The sequence below is a fragment of the Carassius carassius genome, chromosome 50 (assembly GCF_963082965.1).
Source record: "Carassius carassius chromosome 50, fCarCar2.1, whole genome shotgun sequence".
NCBI lineage: Eukaryota > Metazoa > Chordata > Actinopteri > Cypriniformes > Cyprinidae > Carassius > Carassius carassius.
Genome location: NC_081804.1, coordinates 678571 through 703934, shown reverse-complemented (window position 1 = coordinate 703934; position 25364 = coordinate 678571).

The window sequence follows — 25364 nt, the reverse complement described above, 5'->3', positions numbered from 1 at the left end:
ACCTATATTTTGAAGATGTTTGAGGTGTTCACTTAGATAAAAGTAACCAATCAATTAAATACATGTTTGTTTTGTAATTTAAAATGGCAAAATAACTTGTTCAGAGTTTAGAGTCTGTTTGACTTATAATTAGCTTTATGTAAAGTCTGATTAATTTTATGGTAAAATATATTTTCCTTGTCTTCTGTGTGTGTGTGTGTGTGTACTAATCTTTTCTTTTAATGATTTACGTTTTAAATATATTTAAAAATGAACTAGAAAACTCAAAATGACCAGAATTACAGAGATTATAACACATATAACATTGTGTGTAACTTTAAGTGTGTGATTGTGAACAGTTGTCTGTTAATATTGTCTAACCTACTCTATACAATTTAGTCCCAAAATAACAATGCACAATGTTTAGTATTTCACTGTGTTTATGATGCATTGCGGGGCATTTATTCTACTGCATTTTATTTTTGGTTTAATCTATTTAAGTATTTTTAATCCTAGTTATTGTCTTTGTTTCTGGTGTTTTGCATATAATGTGTTTAGGTAACAAACACACACAACATTCATTCTGTTCATTTTAAAATATACTGCACATGTTGGTGAAATATAATAAATTATATTTCATCATAATTCGTTTTTGTTCTCCAAAGTCCAAACTTTTATTGAGTTCACCACAGCGTTAGGATAATTTGTGTTAGCTGACAGATTTATTGGGTAATTTACTGCTAGATAATCCTTTGTAAAGTTTGTTGCACAACTGTTAGTGCTAAAACGGATTTACACATCTTTATGTGTTTTTGCAATTTGCACCAAAATGTTTTGCTGAAAAGGGAGAAAAAAGAATGCAAAGAAGAAAGCGTGTGTAATCATGTGCATGTATAGTCATGGAGAGTCACGTAATTAAAATACAATTACAGTCCCACAATTTACATGTGTATCATGCTTGCGTGCAAAACTAAATCGATATCTGAAAATAGTGTTTTTAAGTTCTCGAAAAAGTTTAGAAAGTATGTGTTGGCTTTAACTGTCACAAAATATTACACAGTATATTTAAATGTATATTTAAAAATTCATTATCTAAAACGTTGTCTTTTAAAAATACACTCTTTGAAATCAAACAGTGCTTATGTTCAAAATAAAGCATGTCAAAGAAAATGTATTTTTATGCGTAAAAGAATACAAAACTTCTCTCATCGCAACGTTTTTTATTTTTAACTATGATGTTATGAAATCTTTTTTTTTTTATTCTCAGTCATTCTTGCTAAATTATTAGAAAATATATTGGATTTGTTACATAATTTCAATTTTTTTTAACTTTATGTTATGGCAGATATATATGTATTTTTGTACTAGCTCATGATTAGTTTGTAAATCCAGATTATGAGCTTTAATGAGACATACATTAAAAATTTGCTGCCATTTTTCCAACTAATGTTATGGCTTTTTTTTAGAAGAATTGCCATATTGAACATGTGCATGTCGTCTCTTTGAATTATAAATTCACATTTAATATCCTTGTTCACACTGATTAAAGCATGTTCTCTTTTTTATAATCAGCTGATTTAATAATCACTAATTGCTTCAGCTTTTCTTGACCTTTAATCAATAATTCACAAAATAAATCTGCAGCAGTCATCAATTAAGCGCATTGATTATTTACATCATTAAACAAATAGCGAAATGTTTATGAACAGCGTGGTTTAAATATTTAAAAAAAGCAGATATGCTTTTCTTAAAGTAGAAACAAATTGCTCATTTTATCAAATGAAAATTGTACTGATATATTTTATGTTCTTCTTTAGGCACAAGAGGAGTTGCAAGATTCTGCTTTGCACAGGTCAGTACAGATTATGATATGAATGATATGAATTATAATAATAATAAAAATAGACATAGACATATGTTTAAAAAATAAAAGCCTGTGCATTTAACAATTAAAGGTGGTTGCTTTATAGTTATTGATTAGATGGTCTGTATTCTAAACTTGGACATGAAGTTCAAGTCTAACAGAACGTGCTGTACTAAAATGCATTGAATCTTTTTAACAATTATTTAATTTGTTTAATGAATCAGAAATATTTTTTTTAGAAAAACTAATTGCATGCATGTTTTTTTTGTTGTTTTGTTTTTTGTTCTGTACGATGAATATAATGCACTTTTGTATGTTCTACCCTGGTGGGAACCTATTTCTCTTCTTATGCACCTGTTAGTGTCGCCCTCTAGAGTCCGGCCCCGACACTGCTAGTGCAGGGACAACTTAACCATCCCATAATCACAAAGAACAGGTCAAAATTAATTTGTAAAATGCCCAAGCCAGTACCAGCATAGAGCTAAATTATTCCACTTTAGCAGCATCACTAAAAAGGCCTGAAAGAGCAAGTAAGGCAAGACACACTATACAGGCAAAAAATAAATAAATAAAATAATAATAATAATTCTATATAGAATTTTTTTTTTGCTTCTTAAAGATCCTTTCAAAAAAACTGTTCTTAGTAGAACCAATTTTACCTTTAGTGTGAAGAACATTTTAATAATTTAAAGAACCTTTTTCTACTATAAAGAACTATAACGGTTACGTGGATGTCCATCAGTGCCAATAAATAGCAGTATTGGGGAATATCTACCATATTTTACTTGCACTCTGCATTGTTGAGAGGGGGATAAAACATGGTAACACTTTATAACATCTCACTTGTGTGCATAAGTTAATGGAGTAGTTAAAAATTACGAGCAATATAATTGTACATCCTTTCTTAATGCTAGTTAATAAAATAGTGCATTGACTATTATTGACTAAATTCTAACTATAATTAGTTAGTAAATGTAGAAACTAACATTACTTAAACATCGTAGTCATTGTTAATTCTTGTTAAGTAATTTAGTTAATGTTAAAAAAAAAGGTCTGTTACAAATACAGAAATGTCGCACCACTATATAGGTCTCATTTTAATATTATATGGATATTATCATCATCGCATCATTTTAGAGTTGCATGACTGTTTTAGTTATCTAGTAAATACTCTGGTGAATGTGTTTCCATCATAGTTTATGCCCTGTCATAAAAATGTTACATTTAAAAAAAATACGACTTGGAATTATTTCAATCCGGCATTTTTATGCAACTGTGAATAAAAATGAGTGGATGGACATTTGGTTAATATTATCATTATTTATTATTATTATTGTCGTTTCAAATTTGAGGAGAGGAGTTAAACAAGTTTGTTTGTCTTCGTACCAGTTACTGCTGCCTTCCTGCTTGGCTTTGGCATAAAACACCATCCATATTGCTGTGTAAAAATGAAATATCAACTATATTGCATAACTGTACCCAATGCACGCAAATTTCCATGCCACCTCCTGTAGGAGCACAGCATAGAAATCTCTCTGAGAGTTCCTCTCCCATCCACCTGTGTCTGCTTACATTTCCACCGAGCAGATGGTAACACGGCATGGGATCTCACACGGTGTGACGCGCTTATATATGTGACAGGAAAACTTCTCAAGCGGGCACTAAACAAGAAATTTTGGTTCTTTTCTGACTGGATGTCTCTTTAAACTTGCTACCACTTCTTAAGGTTTTTTCCACAGCTACAAGTATCATCTGAATTTGCAATATAAAGTAATAGACTAAATACAATTAGAAACTAAATAATTGCAAACAACGTGATTTCTTCACACATTATTTATCGTCTTCCCCCAAAATTACCCCAAGTTCTTCCAAAAATGACAATTTGCTGAAATTGTCCTTACTCTCAGTTCATCCAAGATGTAGATGAGTTTGTTTCTTCATCAGATTTGGAGAAATGTAGCGTTGCATCATTTGCTCACCAATGGATGTGAATGGGTGCCGTCAGAATGAGAGTCCAAACAGCTGATAAAAACATCATCCAAGATGTAGATGAGTTTGTTTCTGCATCAGATTTGGAGAAATGTAGCGTTGCATCACTTGCTCACCAATGGATGTGAATGGGTGCCGTCAGAATGAGAGTCCAAACAGCTGATAAAAACATCATCCAAGATGTAGATGAGTTTGTTTCTGCATCAGATTTGGAGAAATGTAGCGTTGCATCACTTGCTCACCAATGGATGTGAATGGGTGCCGTCAGAATGAGAGTCTAAACAGCTGATAAAAACATCACAATAATCCACAGCACTCAAGTCCATTAGTTAACATCTGGAGAAGACAAAAAGCTGTGTGTTTGTAAGAAATTAGGACGTTTTAACTTTAAACGCTCTCTTACGAGTCTGTAATCCAATCTTTTCTCCAGTGAAAAAGTCATCTGTCTGAATCAGGAGAGAAATCTGCACAAATTAAGAACCGCTTACAAGTCAAAACACCTTTAAACAAATATGTGGGTAGATTTTGATATTAGAGGACAACAAGAGATGAACTTTTTCAATGAAGGATGTGTTATTATGGATTATAGACGCACTGACCAGAAGCAATGATTTGACGTTAAAACGTCTTAATGATGGATTAGGACTTTTTAAAGATTTCTCTTACAAACACACAGCTTTTGTCTTCTCCAGATGTTCACTGATGGACTGGAGTGCTGTGGATTATTGTGATGTTTTCATCAGCTGTTTTAGACTCTCATTCTGACGGCACCCATTCACATCCATTGGTGAGCAAGTGATGCAACGTTACATTTCTCCAAATCTGACGAAGAAACAAACTCATCCTAATCTCAGATGTCCTGAGAATGAGCACATGTTCAGCAAAATTTCTTTTTTTTGGGGTAAACTAAATCATCTTGGCATGTCAACATTGTAGGCTAATATGAGTAGAGGCTCCTGATTAGCTGAAAAAGTCTCAGTTGCTAATGCACTGATGGAGGTTATGGACATCTACTATCATGAAAGAGGCCTGAGAGGGTCAGGATATGTAGATGGCACTCTAATAATAGCATAGCAACAGATGCATTTCTATCTGGCCGTGGCGGGGTATGAGGTCATGGAGGGCGACGCGGCTAATGAGTCATTTCAGTCCAGCAAAGGCTTTCCAAATCACAAAACATGGCTGATTGATATTGCAGATAGTTGGTCAATGTTCAGATGCTAAACCACGAGAAATCTGATCCTACACGGACATAGGAAGAATTGAAAAAATGCATTACTAGATATTTCTGGCATTTTTACATCACATTCACTCATTTAAGAAATCTTAAGAACTAAATCATGTGTTGTCATTAAAATGTATTTTAGACCTTAAAGAAAGCTAGTTAGTTAGTTATTTTTTAATTTACAAGACCTATTTGATGTATATTTAGTAAAGTACTTGTAAATGTGTAAACCGTAGTTTATGCACTTCATCTTTTTGCCAGATAAAAAATGATCATCAAAGTTTAAATAAAAAAATGCACATACATTTTTAATGCATATTTTAAGTTTTTATTTTCATTTTAAAAACCTACTTATTTACTTGTTGTATGTGTGTGTGTGTGTGTGTCCAATCCAGCATTTTTATGCAAAAATATTTTATTTTATTTACAGCATTTTTACGCAGTACCCTAACATTTTAATAAAATGAATAAAGTAAATAATAATAATAATAATAATAATTAAGTGGATGGACAGGCTATTGTTATTGTTTCATATGACTATGGATAAAATAAAAAAATAATGTAATTTAACATTTCATTTTAATAAAAATATAAAGTATTTTGATTTAATAATTACTTATTTTATAATAATAATTGCATTTATTTTATGATAGATAGATAGATAGACAGATAGATAGATAGATAGATAGATAGATAGATAGATGGATGTGATGGTTGATTATAAAATGCATTAATGCATAATTAAAATTTCCCATAAATACTCAAAAAGTTTCAATCTTCATATCTCACACAAAGCTGCCGAATACTATAAAGAGAGTTGCATTGTATATTTTTATGTTTCTTTCCGGCTCACTGTAATCACATGATCACCACAATCGTCATTGTACAGAAAGAGCAGAAGGAAGACAGTTCTCCTCGTGTGTTTCACAGATGAGTTTGAGCAGCATGCGGGTGAGTAAATAAGTGTGTGTCTCTTTAAGGCTCTAGCGCGGCGTTGGGTACAGTAGAGTTCACTGTACGCGGCTGTGAGGCGGGTGTCAGGTGATGCTGGCGAAGGTTAACGCTCTGCTTTAATAACAGGATGCAGCTGCTCGCCTTCATGAACACACCAGACCAGAGACATGGACCATAAGTCTTTTCTGGCCTTACACTAAATCACCTTTTCACATTGTATCAGTTACAGGGAACTGAGGAAACTCTGGCGTTAAAAAGGCTAGTTTGGCTGAAAACGTTGGTGTGTGGATCTGCGTTGGCCGAGAGCCTCCATTGGCCATTGTCTCGCAGTTATAACAAGTACGGTGAACGTTTAGGGAAATTATGAACTAATAAGGTGGAAACAGTTGGTTGAATGATAGCGAGGAGGAAGGTATTGTTGGTACAGTGTGAGTGCACTGGGGAACCTGATCCGGCCCTCACTGATTGATCATGGCTCCACATTCCTCGACCCTTTGAAGTCTGTGGTCAGATTCAACGCCAGCCTGACCAAACCCTTCCCAGAGGCTCATTGTCCTGCGTTGAGCTCTGGAGCGTCCAAATCCTGTGCGTCTGCCTGCGAGGGTCATTGTAGTGATGCTCATTATTTAGCCGTGCTGCTGTTTGGTGATGTTTACTCCACCGGATACTGCCTTTAGTGCTGTGCTCGGGACAGAACAAACTGTAGGGGGTTTTAGCAAAGAAAATGTTCTCGAGAATAGAAATGAAATTAAATGAACTGAATTATATTATTTGTTGAAGTAGAGTCACTTGACCGGTTTAATGTGCATTTAGTACATTATTTGGTAAATGTGTTTCCATCCTATGCACTTCATCTTTTTTTATCCTAAAAAAAATAAAAATAAAAAAAAATAATAATGTACATTTTTATTTTTAAATGTTGTATTTGTTTGTTTCTCTTATTTGTTTCTAATCCAGCATTTTTATACAAAAGCCCAAAGTCTGAATAAAAATTAGTTTATGAATAACAAGATACTGGTATTGTTGTTTGATATTTTATTTTGGATTAAATAAAATAGTCATTAAAAATGTGTGTATATATATATATATATATATATATATATTACAATTACAATTTTATTTTGATACTGCCTGAATTTATTAATTTCTAATCCAGCATTTTATGCAATGGTCCAAAATTTGAATGAAAATTAGTGTATGGACATCAGGAAATTGTTATTGTTTTTTGATATTTTACTTCAGATAAAATAATGTAATTTAAAAATACATACATTCTTAATGCACATTTTGATTTTTTTAAACATTTCTTTTTTCATCAGCTTTATTTATTTATTTTTTATTTGTTTCTATTCTAGCATTTTCTGTGCAATATCCGGAAAAAAAAAATCTGACTATTTTCTCACAATTATGAATTTATTTTCTAAATTCTAAAACTTTCTTAGAATTGCGAATAACGAATAAATAATAATAATAAAACTGACATGTTTTTCAGGATTATCTAATGAATGGAAAGTTCAAAAGAACAGCATTTCTTTGAAAAGGAAATATTTTTGTAACTTTATAAATGTCTTCACTGTCACTTGTGATCAATGCACTGCATCCTAAATGAATATTTTTTATTTATTTTTTTCGTACTGACCCCAAAACTTCTAAACAGACATTTCACATTAGTTTGCATTTGTGCGCTGCATATATTTTTGTTGGGCTTAAAGTTAAGGTCATGTGACCTTAAAGAAAAGTCTGGAACAGTGTTATTATAGTTAACCAAAACCATGCACAATAATAATAATAATGCATTAATTTAAATAAAATAAATATTATGTGAAATAAAATCAAAAAAAGAAAAAACTTAACTTTAGTGAAAAATAAAATAGTTTCAACTAGTTGCCAAAACAACTTTCTCGTTTTTATTCAAATTTAAGTACTCAAATAACTAAAACTATAAAAAAAAAGCTGTGTCAAGTTCAGCAATTTTAGATCGACTGTTATACTCATTTTATTCATGATTTAGAAATAATCTGTACATCTATAAAACATCTATGAAAAAAACTCTTTCAATGATTTAATGTCTTAATGAATATTTGCAAACGTTAGACTTGCCTTGCATTAAACGAGTCAATAAATCAAAACCTTGGTCAGAAAAAAATCTAAAGCCAAGATTAATATTAGAATTTGAAAATAGTAAAAAAAATAAAAATAAAAAACTATATATATCGTTTTCTTTTTTTTTGCATAACCAAATATTAAACAAATATTTCATTATTAAATAACCTAGGTAAATAAATAACTAAAATAAATATTTATTTAAATGTTGCTTCATTTGAACTCTAATACTAAAATATTTCAATAAAGATTTCAATAAACACATTAAACAAATATTTCAATATGAAATCAAATATATAAATAAGTCATTTTAATGCTTAAATAAATATTCTATCTTACTGTTTCATTAGTTTTTCTCTAATTTTAAATGTAATAATATATTTAAATGTTTCTAAACAGGTTTCCTTACAGACGGATGAGATGAATCTGAAACGCTTCTCTTCATGAACGATGCCCGTTTATCTTCCGGGCTGTTTTTACACTTAAACTGATTGCTTGTTTCATATCTCAGTCTATGTTTGGATCACTAGGTGCTGTGGAAGACCCTGCTTCACATGATTATGTGATGTATTGGTGAGTTGGTTTCCGGTCGGGCTGAAGCGAGGACGTCTCTCTGTCCTTTGGGGTGAGGTAGTAGGTTGTATAGTTTTAGGGTGACACCCTTCCTTTAGATAACTATACAACTTACTGTCTTTCCTGAAGAGGCTGTAAAATCACCGTCATCTTCCTCTTTGAGCCTGACGATGGATGCACACAAAACCTGGACCTGTGTTATTTGAGTTTGAGCTTTTGATCTTTTTGTTAATATTTTGATTTCAATTTTATTTGAGTATTTTCAGTTTTCATTTTAATTTTACGTACAGTTTTTTGCCATTTATATTATTCATTTTAATGCATGTTAATATATTTGTTATTCATTTTTATTTATTCGTATTAGTTTCATTTGTAATTTTAGTTCTTCGAGTTAAACTAAACAAAAGGAGAAATGTGGCGAGGTTGATTTTTATTAAAACATATTTTTAGTTAAGTTTTAGTTAAGGTTTTGGTGCCTTTCAGATATATTTTTTTAAATGTCAACATTGTTTTTATAACTTTTTATTTATTTGTTTTAGTTTATTTAATTTGCTATTTCAATTATTCAGGATAAACTAAACTAAAATTATTATGTTATAAGCTGAAAAAATGCTAATGAAATAGGTTTGGTTTTTGTATAAAATTTTAATAAACTTTTATTTCATATTATTCATATACATTTTCATTTATTTTAATTATGATATATTTAATACATAATGATTTATTGTAATTTTAATATTGAATATATATTTAATGGACAGCATCCATCAAGGAAATATTAAACTACGACTACTAAAGAATTACATGATGTTCATATTAGGATTGAATTATTAACTGATTTCTTGTTTTTCCAAAAGATCTTTTGTTTAAGAACCATTTCAGAATTTTTTTTTCTTTTTTTTTCGGGAGGTTTTCGCAGATGTGCACTTCAGAATTGCTTAGCAAAGATATGTGTACATTTTTAATTCACATTACGATGATCCAGAGAGTATTTCAGCATGTGCAGGTCTCAGCATCCGTCTGGAGCAGATCTTCGCCATGACGATGAGGATAAAGATGAGGATGAGGACGGGGATGAGGATGAGGTTGAGGTTGAGGATGGGGATGGGGAAAGGGATGAGGATGGGGATGGCGATGGGGATGGGGATGAGGATGGGGATGGCGATGGGGATGGGGATGAGGATGGGGATGGCGATGGGGATGGGGATGAGGATGGGGATGGCGATGGGGATGAGGAAAGGGATGGGGATGACGTTGAGGTTGAGGATGAGAATGAGGATGGGGATGAGGTTGAGGTTGAGGATGAGGATGAGGATGGGGATGGGTACGAGGACGGGGACGAGGTTGAGGTTGAGGGTGGGGATGGGGATAGGACGGGGACGGGGATGGGGATGGGGATGGGGATGAGGATGGGGATGGGGATGGGGATGAGGATGAGGATGGGGTTGAGGTTGAGGACGGGGACGAGGATGGGGACGGGGATGAGGATGAGGATGAGGATGGGGATGAGGATGGGGATGAGGATGAGGTTGAGGTTGAGGATGGGGATGGCGATGGGGATGGGGATGAGGATGGGGATGGCGATGGGGATGAGGAAAGGGATGGGGATGACGTTGAGGATGAGAATGAGGATGGGGATGAGGTTGAGGTTGAGGATGAGGATGAGGATGGGGATGGGTACGAGGACGGGGACGAGGTTGAGGTTGAGGGTGGGGATGGGGATAGGACGGGGACGGGGATGGGGATGGGGATGGGGATGGGGATGAGGATGAGGATGAGGATGAGGATGGGGATGGGGATGGGGATGAGGATGAGGATGAGGATGGGGTTGAGGTTGAGGACGGGGACGAGGATGGGGACGGGGATGAGGATGAGGATGAGGATGGGGATGAGGATGGGGATGAGGTTGAGGATGAGGATGAGGATGGGGATGGGTACGAGGACGGGGACGAGGTTGAGGTTGAGGTTGAGGGTGGGGATGGGGATGAGGATGAGGATGAGGATGGGGATGGGGATGGGGATGAGGATGAGGATGGGGTTGAGGTTGAGGACGGGGACGAGGATGGGGACGGGGATGAGGATGAGGATGAGGATGGGGATGAGGATGGGGATGAGGTTGAGGATGAGGATGAGGATGGGATGGGGATGGGTACGAGGACGGGGACGAGGTTGAGGTTGAGGTTGAGGGTGGGGATGGGGATAGGACGGGGACGGGGATGAGGATGGGGATGGGGATGGGGACGGGGATGGGGATGGGGACGGGGATGGGGATGAGGATGGGGATGGGGACGGGGATGGGGATGGGGATGAGGATGGGGATGGGGACGGGGATGGGGATGGGATGGGGACGGGGACGAGGATGGGGATGGGGATGGGGATGGGGACGGGGACGGGGACGGGGACGAGGATGGGGACGAGGACGAGGATGGGGATGGGGACGGGGACGGGGAAAGGGATGAGGATGGGGATGGGGACGGGGACGGGGATGGGGATGGGGATGAGGATGAGGATGGGGATGGGGATGAGGATGAGGAAAGGGATGGGGATGACGTTGAGGTTGAGGATGAGGATGAGAATGAGGATGGGGATGAGGTTGAGGATGAGGATGAGGATGGGGATGGGTATGAGGACGGGGACGAGGTTGAGGTTGGGGATGGGGATAGGACGGGGACGGGGATGGGGATGAGGTTGAGGATGAGGATGGGGTTGAGGTTGAGGATGGGGACGAGGATGAAGATGGGGACGGGACGAGGACGGGGATGGGGATGGGGTTGAGGTTGAGGTTGAGGTTGAGGATGGGGATGGGATGAGGACGGGGACAGGGACGAGGACGGGGACAGGGACAAGGAAGGGGATGGGAATGGTGATGAGGTTGAGGATGAGAATGGGGATGAGGATGATTGTTGGTGATGTTCGTTCAGTGTGAGGTAGTAGGTTGTGTGGTTTCAGGGCAGTGATTTTGCCCCATCAGGAGACAACTATACAACCTTCTGCCTTCCCTGGAGGACAGCGACACAGCTCGACTGACAGAAGTACAGGATATTCAGTCAACAACACGTGAATAATATCATCCTGTCTCAGACACCTAAAGAACATTTCTCCACTGGGAACAATCTTATGTGAAATGAAACGATGGAACCATTGATGATGAAGAAGCTTCATTAAAGCATCATGATCTATCATTCTCTGATTTTATTTTATGATTACAGTTGATTAATATCATATATATGAAATTTTAAATATATGATTTAATCAATTAAGTATAAATTGCTATATATATGTGTGTGTGTCAGATTGCAAGATTTTTTTAAATAAAGTTTTATTTTTATATTGCATTTATTTTTAATTATATTAATAATATTATTAATCAACTGTAATCATAAATTAAATAGAAAATAATATAATAATAGCCAACTAAATTATAAAAAGATTAATTAACATAATCAAATACATATAAAAGTGTTACTGGATGGAGGCGGATTAAAAAAAACATTCACTAATAATTATTAATTATAGTTAATATTGCTAATAATTAAAAATGACTAAATGTATTAAATGGGATTTGTAATTAATGAATGGTAAAAAATAAAATTATATTATCAAGTGTCATCATAAAAAAAACATTAAATGTATTACATAATAAATTGTATTAAACATGATTTACAGTTATTAAATTCTAATTTTCTAAAGCCTGTTGTCTTCTAGAGAGAAAAAAAACTACTTCCTGTTTCAACAGGAAATATGTTATATCTTCAGTTATTTTGGAAGGATATTGCTTAAACTTTCTAGCAGCAATATCTTTAATATTAGATAATTCAGCAATATCTGTTATCTTCACGTAGTGTATCAATTAAGAGATAATATTTATAAATGTATCTGTTATCTGCAATAAAACTGTTAATAAATGTCTTCTTGTGTATTATTTCACATTGCCTGAGGAAAAAAAAAGACTGAACAATAAATGACATCTCACACACAGTAAAAGAACATAATAACTGAATTATGATTACAGTATCTGTTTTTGCTCATCAAATCACATTATTTCCTGACTGCCACACAAACAGTAAGGCTTTGCAATATTTCAGATTTTCTGCAAAATGGCATTGAATCATATGGAAAACTGCTGAGATATGATATTTATTAGCCAACACGTCATCATAACCTCATACAGACACATGGCGCCATCTATTGGTCAATCTGATGCAGTGCAGACAACCACGAGACAAAACAATATCTACAACAATATATATATATATATTGCAACCTCTCTCTCTATATATATAATTTTAGTTATAATTCTACATTTCCAATATTTTGAAATATCTGTTGAGTAACAGGTGAAAATAATAAAACACAGTATATAATGTGTTCTCAAAGGTATTTCTCATAATGTTGGGGCAAGTTGTCACATGTATTTAAAATGTATTTAAAATGTTGTACCTCTATGTGTTGATAACACTATTTATATTAGACAGAAAATATTAAATATTGTGCTAATATTATCTAATGTGCTAATATTGTCTTAGTTCTTACCATGGGCACTTTTAATTAAACGCTGCATTACATTGTTCTCTTGTACCGGCCAAAGTGTTCGTCAGAAGATCTTTTGTTAGGAAACATTTCAGATGGCAGTGAGTGATTTTCCTTGCAGAGAAGACTTCAGGAGATCCCAGCTGTGCTTTGCAAAAATCAGTGTTTTCACCATATGTTATGCAAGTGTTATTACTTCAGCATTTAGCACACTCAATGTCCAGGAGGTTTGTTTTTTGTCTCTTACATGACTATTCTCTGATGTTTCATTTCAGTAATTATTGTGCAAGATTCCTAAACGACTGTAAAGGTTTTTTTGGGACATACTGTGCACAATATCTATTTTCATCCCTTTTTCCGCTGCTAAAACACCTGCATGTTATTCTTCACTTGATTTTGGGTTCATCTTATTATGGTTTACCTTTTTATAAAGGTCAAAAATAAAATAATTGTTTAACAAAACATTAAAATTAGCTGAAAATGTGCTCATCCTCAGGCCATTCAAGATGTAGATGAGTTTGTTTCTTCATCAGATTTGGAGAAATGTAGCGTTGCATCACTTGCTCACCAATGGATGTGAATGGGTGCCGTCAGAATGAGAGTCTAAACAGCTGATAAAAACATCACAATAATCCACAGCACTCCAGTCCATCAGTGAACATCTGGAGAAGACAAAAGATGAAACACATCCAGCATTAAGATGTTTTTAAGTCACATTTAGTTTATGGTGTTTGATCTGTGCAGATTTCTCTCCTGATTCAGGCCAGAACACTTTTTCACTGGAGGAAGTGTTATTATGGATTATTTTAATGTATTAATGCTTGATTTGTGTCATCTTTGTCTTCTCCAGATGTTAACTGGAGTGCTGTGGATTACTGTGATGTTTTTATCAGCTGTTTGGACTCTCATTCTGACGGCACCCATTCACATCCATTGGTGAGCAAGTGATGCAATGCTACATTTCTCCAGATCTGATGAAGAAACAAACTCATCTACATCTTGGTTGGCCTGAGGATGAAGATACTTTTAGTAAATTGTCATTTTTTGTTGAGCTATTTCATGAATTTTGAAAAGTACTAGCACTTTCGAAGTGAAAATCTACACCAAATTTTAGTGTACAATTCCTGTACAAAGATGCATTTTGACTGTGTGAGAATCATGTTTAGTGATACACAGAACGATGAGCATGTTGTATGTGTTGTATGTTGGCTCTACATTGAGAATAAGAAGATGTTGGGAGGCGTCCAGTTCTCCAGTCCCTGACCAGTCGTCCTGAAGAGGACCTCACCTTCACTGCTCTGCTGAAATCTGCCCCATCTCCTCCCCTGGGCAATACCAGTGCAAGCCAAAGACTGATGTCTGGAGGATTTCACAACATAAGCCCTGTGTCTCTCCTCAAAGTGCTTTTGCAATGGAAAGAGTTTTTAAGTTGGATGAGACGCAGTTGTCTGCCAATCTGACGGCTTGCCTCATCTCAAGATGTTTTTCGTTTTAATAGAAAAAGAATGAAAAAGAAGTAAAATGATAAATATAATATTATATTTTTCCCATATATATATATATTCTGGATGAAAAATGTATGGAATTTAAATTGCATTTTGTATGTAGGCCTATTGAATATTTGCATTGCATTTGTCTTGTGTTTTGTCTCTCCCTGCATTGTGTTACTGTCACAGTTTAATCTTACCGGATGCTGAGTGTACAGTATGTGTCATAGACTGTATATGTCCCCTGACCATCTCCTCTCTTCACGAGCTGACCGGGGCGTCCTGCGCTCTGATTGGCCGAGCGCTGAGGTGTGTCTGGGGGGGGTGTTCGTGCGTCCGCGTGATCGCCTGTGCGTGATGACGCCATTTCCGGGCGGCGCGCGAGAGCTGCGGCTGCAGTTTGACAGCGGCGGAGTTGCGACGCGCGTCGGCGGAGTTTAGTTTTTCATAGAAATGATATAAATTCGGTTCCGCTGCAATGATCGCGCTGACAGCACCGCCACCGGATCACTGACGCCCCGAGACGCGATGTTTGACGCGCGCTGGCTGCCGCAGTTAAAGGTGACTCGGAGTTTGTGTTGTTGTGTGGAGTGAAGATCCTGCGCTCGCTCTTACTGCTCGATTCTATTCTATTCTATTCTACTCTATTCTGTTCTATTCTATTCTAGTCTAGTCTAGTCAGTCCAGTTCTTTTCTATTCTATTCTAGTCTATTCAGTTCTATTCTATTCTAGTCTATTCAGTTCTATTCTATTCTAGTCTATTCTATTCTATTCTGTTATATTCCATTCTATTCTATTCTAGTCTAGTCTAATCAGTCCAGTTCTTTTCTATTCTATTCTTGTCTATTCAGTTCTATTCTATTATATTCTGTTCTGTTCTGTTCTATTCTAGTCTAGTCTAGTCTGTTCTGTTCCATTCTGTTTCTGTTCTAGTCTATTCTGTTCAGTTCTATTCTAGTCTATTTTATTCTACTCTATTCTAGTCTAGTCTGTTCAGTTCAGTTCTATTCTATTCTAGTATGTTCTGTTCTGTTGTATTCTATTATATTGTAATATATTCTTTTGAGTTCTATTCTAGTCTATTTTACTGTACTCGACTCTATTCTAGTCTAGCCTAGTCTATTCTATTCTGTTAAATTATGTTCTGTTCTATTCTGTTCAGTTCTATTCTATTCTGTTCTAGTCTATTTTATTTTATTCTGTTCTGTTATATTCCTGTCTAGGCTATTCTTTTGTGTTCTATTCTCTTAAATTCTGTTCTATTCTAATCTATAATCGTGTTGTTTTTTATTCAACTGTCTATTTTCTATTATAGTTTGCTCTATTACTCTGTTTTAATCAAATTATTTAGACGCATTTTCTAATATTTCTTGTTGTATATTTTATTATATTTCATTCTACGTTGTGTTTTATTAATATATCAGTAATAATAATAAAATGTTTTACTATTTCTTTACTTAAATGTAAAAATGCGTTAATTATTATTATTAGTTTTAATATATATTGTTATATGTTTTTATTATAACAAAAGTATTATAATAAAATTAATAGTATATATTATATTTTATTAATATTATATATTTTTTCTTTTGTTACTTCTTTAATTCTTTTCATAGAATCTTATCTCTTTTAATCTATTAGATTTCTTATATTTATTGTTATATATTTTATTATATGATACATCACATTACTTTTTTATTCGTATATATTTATTAAATTGTATATTATAAAATTATATACCATATAGAATTTTATTAATATTATTTATTCGATTTTTTACATTATATTTTTTCATATTATATGTATTTATTTTTCTTCGTATATATTTTTCCTATGTCTTAAGTGCTTTTAATAGAATATTATATTTCTGAGCAGGATTTTGGTCCCAGTGTCATAGTTTCTGATCATGTGGTTATAGATTTATCGACACTAACCAGGCTTTTCTGAGCACATCAGATCGTTTTGTTGACATTATAGCAGTCTGGAGATGTTTGCTCCTGTGGTGAAAGAGAGTTATGTAATATCGCAGGTGTATAAAGTTACTGTGTGTATTAGTGGCTCAGTACACACTTTATGTTTTATTATCACTGTTTGAGTCTTAATCTGGAATTGTGGGTTATTACAATGTTGTTAATACAATGCTATGTGTTGTTGACTACTATGGAGTGCTATAAACTTTCAAATTCAATTTTTTTTATATTAGTAATTAATTAATTATTAATATTAGTAGAAAACTAATTAAAACAAGACAGTTTTGTCAACCAGGCTGTGTTTAAATGTGTAGGTTAATCTGTGTTTAATTGTATGTTAATGACAAAAAAAGTCATATATCACTAGAAAAAAACAAACAAACAAACATAAAATCAATAGTAATTATACTTTTGCATATATACTGTAAAAAAAAAAAATATATATATATATATATATATATACAAAGCTTTAAATAAAACAAAGATTATTGGAGTGCATTTTACAGTCTTTAACTAAAACCACAAAAAACATTTTCATTACTTTAAATAAATAACATTTAAAAAATAAAACATAAGATCACCTATTAAATGTTTTTTTTTAATTGGATGGTTGCCAGCATTTCCCATTTTTATTTAGTTTAACATGAAGTACAGCAATAGCTAAAACTAAAACCAATATATATATATATATATATATATATAATATATATATACATACAAAATAGCAAAAACACAATAAGATTACTAAACATTTAACTCAAATGAAAAATAAATTAGAATATATATATATATATAAAAAAAGAAATAATTCTAAATATTAATGAGAGGCATGACACAAATAACACTTTACTTCAAAATGAATTGAATGTTACTTGCCATTCCTTTGTAATTCATTCTGAAATGTACTAGCAATTTCCAAATGAAAAGTTTCTCTGCAAATTAGATTTTTCAGTATAGTTGTATTCTTTGACTACCTTGTAATATTATGTAAATAATACCAGTATTTATGAACTTGATAGGTTCAGATTCCCGTGGAATTATGATCATTAATACACAACCTGTTACATCATGCATCAGCTGAAGATAAGACCATCTCAGCGTGTGTTTACTGCGCTGTTTTCCTGCAACGTTCAACACTTGCAGTGTTATCTGACAGATTGCTTATGCTTTTAATGTGTTTGCAGAGCTGCAATAAAGAGTTTATTGCGTGATAAATGGCCATGGACTGATTCATTAGACTTTAGAAATACATCTCACAGGTAAACGCTATGATTATCGTGTCTTTGGTCTCATTATAAGTGATTTTTTTTTTTATTCTAACCCAAATTAAATGAAAGAAAGAAAGTCCTAGTGAACTCAAATCTTTTGACAGCAGATATGTGCACGTTAAAGCATGCGGCTCGCTGTAATTTGACCCAGATCTGTCTCAGATTCATCAGCTTCATTAATGTTTGGGTTTTTCCGTCTCAGTTTATAATGACTCACAATTTTTTGATTGTAGAAATCTGGGTTGGGTTGCACAGCCAGTTCTTCAGGATGCAATTCAATTGGGACTCAACCTTAGCAGTCTATAGTTTTTGACCAGGAACATCAAAAATGTAACAAAATTATAATAATAATTATTTTTTTTTGATGTTGTTATAGTCTGCATGAGCAAAGCCAATAGGTTTAGTCATGAGAATTGCATTTTAACAGAAAAAATAAAATAAAATAAATAATGACTTAAATTTGGTTTTGTTCCTCATCGCGTCAAATCATGTGACGTCAAAAGGTATTTGGATTACATTTATTTAAATTTTTTTAAATGTCTTATTAACGTTATAGTAAGGTTTTATTTATTTTTCTGTAAGAATATATATTAAACCTTACTATAACATTAATAAGACATTTATAAAATTATATTATTATATTATTATATTATTTTTGCACTGTACTTTTGTCTTGTATTTTATTTCGGACTACTTTAATTTCACACCCTTACTGGGATTTAAAGTTCACGTTGGTGTTTAGTAGTTTGCACATAGTTTAATTGTTCTGTTTATTCCTTATGCAAGACTTAAAGCTAAAAATAGTACTAAGCTTTTTGAAAACTAGCACTTAGTTTCTTATTAGCAGTTACTTTATGTCGAGTTTGACAAAGACGTGAGCAGATCGGAAACTCGTAATTGCGGTGATTCCAACATGCTGCATTATTTGTCATTTCTGCTACACCTAAAGTTGTAAAGTGCAATGCATCAGGCCCTTGGACACAAACCAGACGGCCCTATTCTCGCTGCGGGGCCCGTGCTTGAATTACTCAAGCAGACACACTCCTCAAAGCAGCAACCCCCATAAAGTTGCCCAACCAGACGTTCTGCGAGGGTCTTGGAGTTCACCTTGTGTTTTCATAGTTGTGTTGATCTGTTGTACCAGTCATGACATCTGTGGAGTATTTAAGTGTTGTGTAACTGCAAACTGTATTTACTGAAAACACTCAGAACGGTTGAAATTCCGTGATTATTTACTCACCCACATTGTGTTTTCCATGCAACAGAATAGCATATCATTTTTAAGCTCTTGCATGAGATGCAACGTAATGCAGCGCTCTCGGTCTCTCGGGGTCTTTGTCCGACTCGTCTGGAATCTGAGATTATTAATCAGACCATTCTTGCTTCGTTACTCAGTGAGAGAAGGGGAATGTTCCCCCGCTGTTTAGTTTCCTTAAACAGGATTTTCAGGTTGGACTGTACAGTTTTTCTGTCCTAACCACTTGACTGTGTCTCCTTAAATGTTACGTCTTAACGTCTTTCAGGGAGAGCATGTGCACTACCCTTCGAAGGTTTGGATGCGTTAAATTGATCAGAAGTGACAGTAAAGACATTTATAATGCTATTTCAAATGAATGCTGTTCTTTTGAACTTTCTGTTCATCTGTGAATCCTGACACAAATGTGTTTGAAGCAACACAACTGATTTTCAACATTGATAATAATCAGAAATGTTTCTTGGAATCATCATATTTTCATGATTTCTGAAGATCATGCGACACTGAAGACTGGAGGAATGATGTTGGAAATACAGCGGAGCATCACAGAAATAAATTACAGTTTAACAAAGACTCACACAGAGAATGGTTATTTTAAATTGTAATAATATATTACAATTTTACAGTTTTTATTGTATTTTTAATCAAATAAATACAGCCTTGGTGAGCAGAAGAGACTTCTTCCAAAATCATCACGAAAATCTTGCCGACCCCAATGGTAATGTGTGTTCTATTTATAAAAAGTTAAATGATATTATCATCAGGATTTCTGAGTTTTCAAAAACCAAAGAGGAGATGTCAGGCCAAACGTTTGAGCGTTGGTTTAAAAAAAAAAAGGTCAGAAGACTTTCCACCAATAACGACTTCAATTTGGGCAAGTTCCTCACAAAGTTAAAATCACTTGACTCCAGAAATCTTTATAGTAATTATAGTGAATATAATTAATATAGTGAGTCATGAATGATTTATGATTATTTATTTATTTAATAATGATAAAATGTTCCTTTTTGTCCCTTTTTCGTGAAATTCTTGTGCACTCAGGCACATGCCAACAGAAAAGTACACAGATTGCTTCTTCCTCGCTCAGAATGTTTTCATACTGAGTTTATCACTCTGTCAAAACACAACCATGCATGTGTTTGTACATATATAAATATATATAGTGCATTTATTGCAGCATCAGCACATTGAGTTTGAAGACACCTGTTGAAAATATATAAATGCACATTTTAGTTTACTCAGGTATCTGTAAACCGCTGACAGTTTTGATCCCTGAGGGGAAATTCAGTTTAAGCCAATACAGGCAGCTTTTAAATGTCACTTCCTGTGCTTTGGCCTGATATGCTGTTGTGTCGCTGCAGTTTTAATCTCAGTATGACGGACAATACTGAACTTGTGTTTGCCGCTTAAGTCCGTTAATGTTAATGATCCAGAGTTTCTGGTGAGGCAGTAGAGCTGGCTGCAACAACATTGTTGTGTTAATGTAAATTCTTTCAGTTTTTAACCCAGTAACTCAATGTGATTGCAATGTGATTTATTGCAAGATGGCGCCGCCGAGTCCGGTCGCCGTCCAGGTCGCTCCGCTTAGATGATGTATTTATTTACTTTTTACCTACTTTTCCTTTCTATTTTAACACACATAACCTCTGCACTGATTATATATGATAAAGAAACACTTTTGGACATTGGACACCGCTTCACTGACCTGTTTCTTGTCGGAAAACATGAGCGAGTACAAAGCATCGTGCTAATCTTCCTTTGTTTCTTATTAAAGCTACAAAAGTTCTTCAGTCAAGTGATTTTCTCTTTTGTTGTTTTATTAATATTAAGCAAATAAACGGTCAGCAGCAGGAATATTAGGGTGCTGTCACTTTAAGAGCCGCATAGATCCAATTTACTGTTACGCAGGTATTTTAATTTTCAACTGTTTAGGTTCATATATTACATAACATATATAAATATTCACCAAGCACCGCATTTTTACAATTTTCTGCATTTATTACGTTTTCATTTCGGAGGTCATGATTTTACTGATTTGCACATGAAATTGGGCTTTTTATGGAGGATCTAAAGCACACCATTGGAAAGCGGGCGGAAAGGGGGCGGAGTTGCTGCTGGGCGGTTGATGGGGTGTTATGAGTTGCTGCTGGGTGGGCGGTTGATGGGGTGTTATGAGTTGCTGCTGGGCGGTTGATGGGGTGTTATGAGTTGCTGCTGGGCGGTTGATGGGGTGTTATGAGTTGCTGCTGGGTGGGCGGTTGATGGGGTGTTATGAGTTGCTGCTGGGCGGTTGATGGGGTGTTATGAGTTGCTGCTGGGCGGTTGATGGGGTGTTATGAGTGGCTGCTGGGTGGTTGATGGGGTGTTATGAGTGGCTGCTGGGCAGTTGATGGGGTGTTATGAGTGGCTGCTGGGTGGTTGATGGGGTGTTATGAGTGGCTGCTGGGTGGTTGATGGGGTGTTATGAGTGGCTGCTGGGCAGTTGATGGGGTGTTATGAGTTGCTGCTGGGTGGGCTGTTGTTGGGGTGTTATGAGTGGCTGCTGGGTGGTTGATGGGGTGTTATGAGTGGCTGCTGGGCGGTTGATGGGGTGTTATGAGTTGCTGCTGGGTGGGCGGTTGATGGGGTGTTATGAGTTGCTGCTGGGTGGGCGGTTGATGGGGTGTTATGAGTGGCTGCTGGGCGGTTGATGGGGTGTTATGAGTGGCTGCTGGGTGGTTGATGGGGTGTTATGAGTGGCTGCTGGGCAGTTGATGGGGTGTTATGAGTTGCTGCTGGGTGGGCTGTTGTTGGGGTGTTATGAGTGGCTGTTGGGTGGTTGATGGGGTGTTATGAGTGGCTGCTGGGCGGTTCATGGGGTGTTATGAGTGGCTGCTGGGCGGTTGATGGGGTGTTATGAGTGGCTGCTGGGCGGTTCATGGGGTGTTATGAGTGGCTGCTGGGCGGTTGATGGGGTGTTATGAGTGGCTGCTGGGCGGTTGATGGGGTGTTATGAGTGGCTGCTGGGTGGTTGATGGGGTGTTATGAGTGGCTGCTGGGCAGTTGATGGGGTGTTATGAGTTGCTGCTGGGTGGGCTGTTGTTGGGGTGTTATGAGTGGCTGTTGGGTGGTTGATGGGGTGTTATGAGTGGCTGCTGGGCGGTTCATGGGGTGTTATGAGTGGCTGCTGGGCGGTTGATGGGGTGTTATGAGTGGCTGCTGGGCGGTTGATGGGGTGTTATGAGTGGCTGCTGGGTGGTTGATGGGGTGTTATGAGTGGCTGCTGGGCAGTTGATGGGGTGTTATGAGTTGCTGCTGGGTGGGCTGTTGTTGGGGTGTTATGAGTGGCTGTTGGGTGGTTGATGGGGTGTTATGAGTGGCTGCTGGGCGGTTGATGGGGTGTTATGAGAATCAGAATCAGAAAGAGCTTTATTGCCAAGTATGCTTGTGCATACAAGGAATTTGTTTTAGTGACATAAGCTTCCAGTACACAGAGACAACAACACACAGACCAAAAAAAAAAAAACAAAAAAAAACACATTACAAAAAGGAGAATTACAAATTGCCAAATAAACAAGTGTATAAACAATTGTGCTATAAATGATAATGGAATAGGATTGAGTGAGATGCAGGAATGTTCTAGGATGGAGGGTTAACAAATAAATATAAGGATATTGCACATTTATAAGCATAATTGGGGAGCATTTAACTGTTCATGAGGTAGATTGCCTGGGGGAAGAAACTATTCTTGTGCCTTGCTGTTCTGGTATTTGCGGCTCTGAGGCGCCGGCCAGATGGCAAAAGTTCAAAGATGGGGTGACTTGGATGTGAGGGATCCAGAGTGATTTTCTGAGCCCTTTTCCTCACTCTGGATGTATACAGTTCTTGAAGGGTGGGCAGAGGAGCACCAATAATCCTTTCGGCAGTCCGAACAGTTCTCCGTAGTCTTCTGATGTCTGATTTTGTAGCTGAGACAAACCAGACAGTAATTGAAGTACACAGGACTGACTCAATGACGGCTGAGTAGAACTGTTTCAGCAGCTCCTGTGGCAGGTTAAACTTCCTCAGCTGGCGAAGGAAGTACAACCTTTGTTGGGCTTTTTTCACAATGGAGCCAATGTGATTGTCCCACTTCAGGTCCTGAGAGATGGTGGTTCCCAGGAATCTGAATGACTCCACTGCAGCCACAGTGCTGTTCATGATGGTGAGTGGAGAAAGTGCAGGGGGGTTTCTCCTAAAGTCCACAGTCATCTCCACTGTTTTGAGCGTGTTCAGCTCCAGGTTGTTAAGACTGCACCAGACAGCCAGCTGCTCAACCTCTTGTCTGTAAACAGACTCGTCATCGTCCTGGATGAGGCCGATGACTGTAGTATCGTCTGCAAACTTCAGGAGCTTGACAGAGGGGTCTTTAGAGGTGCAGTCGTTGGTGTACAGGGAGAAGAGCAGAGGGGAGAGAACACATCCCTGAGGGGCACCAGTGTTGGTGGAGCAGCTGTTTGACATGAATTTCCCCAGTCTCACTAACTGTTGCCTATCTGTCAGAAAGCTGGTGATCCACTGACAGACAGAGCTAGGAACAGAGAGCTGGGTCAGTTTGGTCTGGAGGGTTGTTGGGATGATGGTGTTGAAACCGAACTAAAGTCCACAAACAGGATCCTCACATAAGTCCCTGTTTTGTCCAGATGTTGCAGGATGAAGTGCAGTGCCATGTTGATTGCATCATCCACGGACCTGTTTGCTCGGTAAGCAAACTGCAGGGGGTCCAGTAAGGGTCCAGTGATGTCCTTCAGATAAGCCAGAACCAGTTTTTCAAACGACTTCATGACGACAGACGTTAGAGCCACAGGTCTGTAGTCGTTAAATCCTGTTATCTTGGGTTTCTTTGGAATGGGGATTATGGTGGAGCGTTTGAAGCAGGAAGGCACTTCACACAACTCCAGAGATCTGTTGAAGATCTGTGAAAAGATGGGGGCCAGCTGGTCAGCACAGATTGTCAGACAGGCTGGTGTAACGCCATCTGGGCCTGGTGCTTTTCTTCTTTTGTTTTATGAGTGGCTGCTGGGCGGTTGATGGGGTGTTATGAGTGGCTGCTGGGCGGTTGATGGGGTGTTATGAGTTGCTGCTGGGTGGTTGATGGGGTGTTATGAGTTGCTGCTGGGTGGGCTATTGTTGGGGTTTTATGAGTGGCTGCTGGGTGGTTGATGGGGTGTTATGAGTGGCTGCTGGGTAGTTGATGGGGTGTTATGAGTGGCTGCTGGGCGGTTGATGGGGTGTTATGAGTGGCTGCTGGGTAGTTGATGGGGTGTTATGAGTGGCTGCTGGGTGGTTGATGGGGTGTTATGAGTGGCTGCTGGGTAGTTGATTGGGTGTTATGAGTGGCTGCTGGGCGGTTGATGGGGTGTTATGAGTGGCTGCTGGGCAGTTGATGGGGTGTTATGAGTGGCTGCTGGGTGGTGGATGGGGTGTTATGAGTGGCTGCTGGGCGGTTGATGGGGTGTTATGAGTGGCTGCTGGGCGGTGGATGGGGTGTTATGAGTGGCTGCTGGGCAGTTGATGGGGTGTTATGAGTGGCTGCTGGGCGGTTGATGGGGTGTTATGAGTGGCTGCTGGGTGGTTGATGGGGAGTTATGAGTGGCTGCTGGGCAGTTGATGGGGTGTTATGAGTGGCTGCTGGGCGGTGGATGGGGTGTTATGAGTGGCTGCTGGGCGGTGGATGGGGTGTTATGAGTGGCTGCTGGGCGGTTGATGGGGTGTTATGAGTGGCTGCTGGGTGGTTGATGGGGTGTTATGAGTGGCTGCTGGGCGGTGGATGGGGTGTTATGAGTTGCTGCTGGGCGGTTGATGGGGTGTTATGAGTTGCTGCTGGGTGGTTGATGGGGTGTTATGAGTTGCTGCTGGGTGGTTGATGGGGTGTTATGAGTTGCTGCTGGGCGGTGGATGGGGTGTTATGAGTCATATGTTATGAAAACATATATAGCATTTTTATAAATACTATATATAATAAATACATAACTAAAATGAAAGTGTAATATAAAACTAAATAATAGTATATATTAGAAGTAATATTATAATAGTATCTAATAAAATAACATTTATGTTGTAAAAGATAATCTAGACTCGGACTGAAGCAGTCACACATATATATGCAAATTACAGTTATATACAGTATAATTTATATATTTTTTCT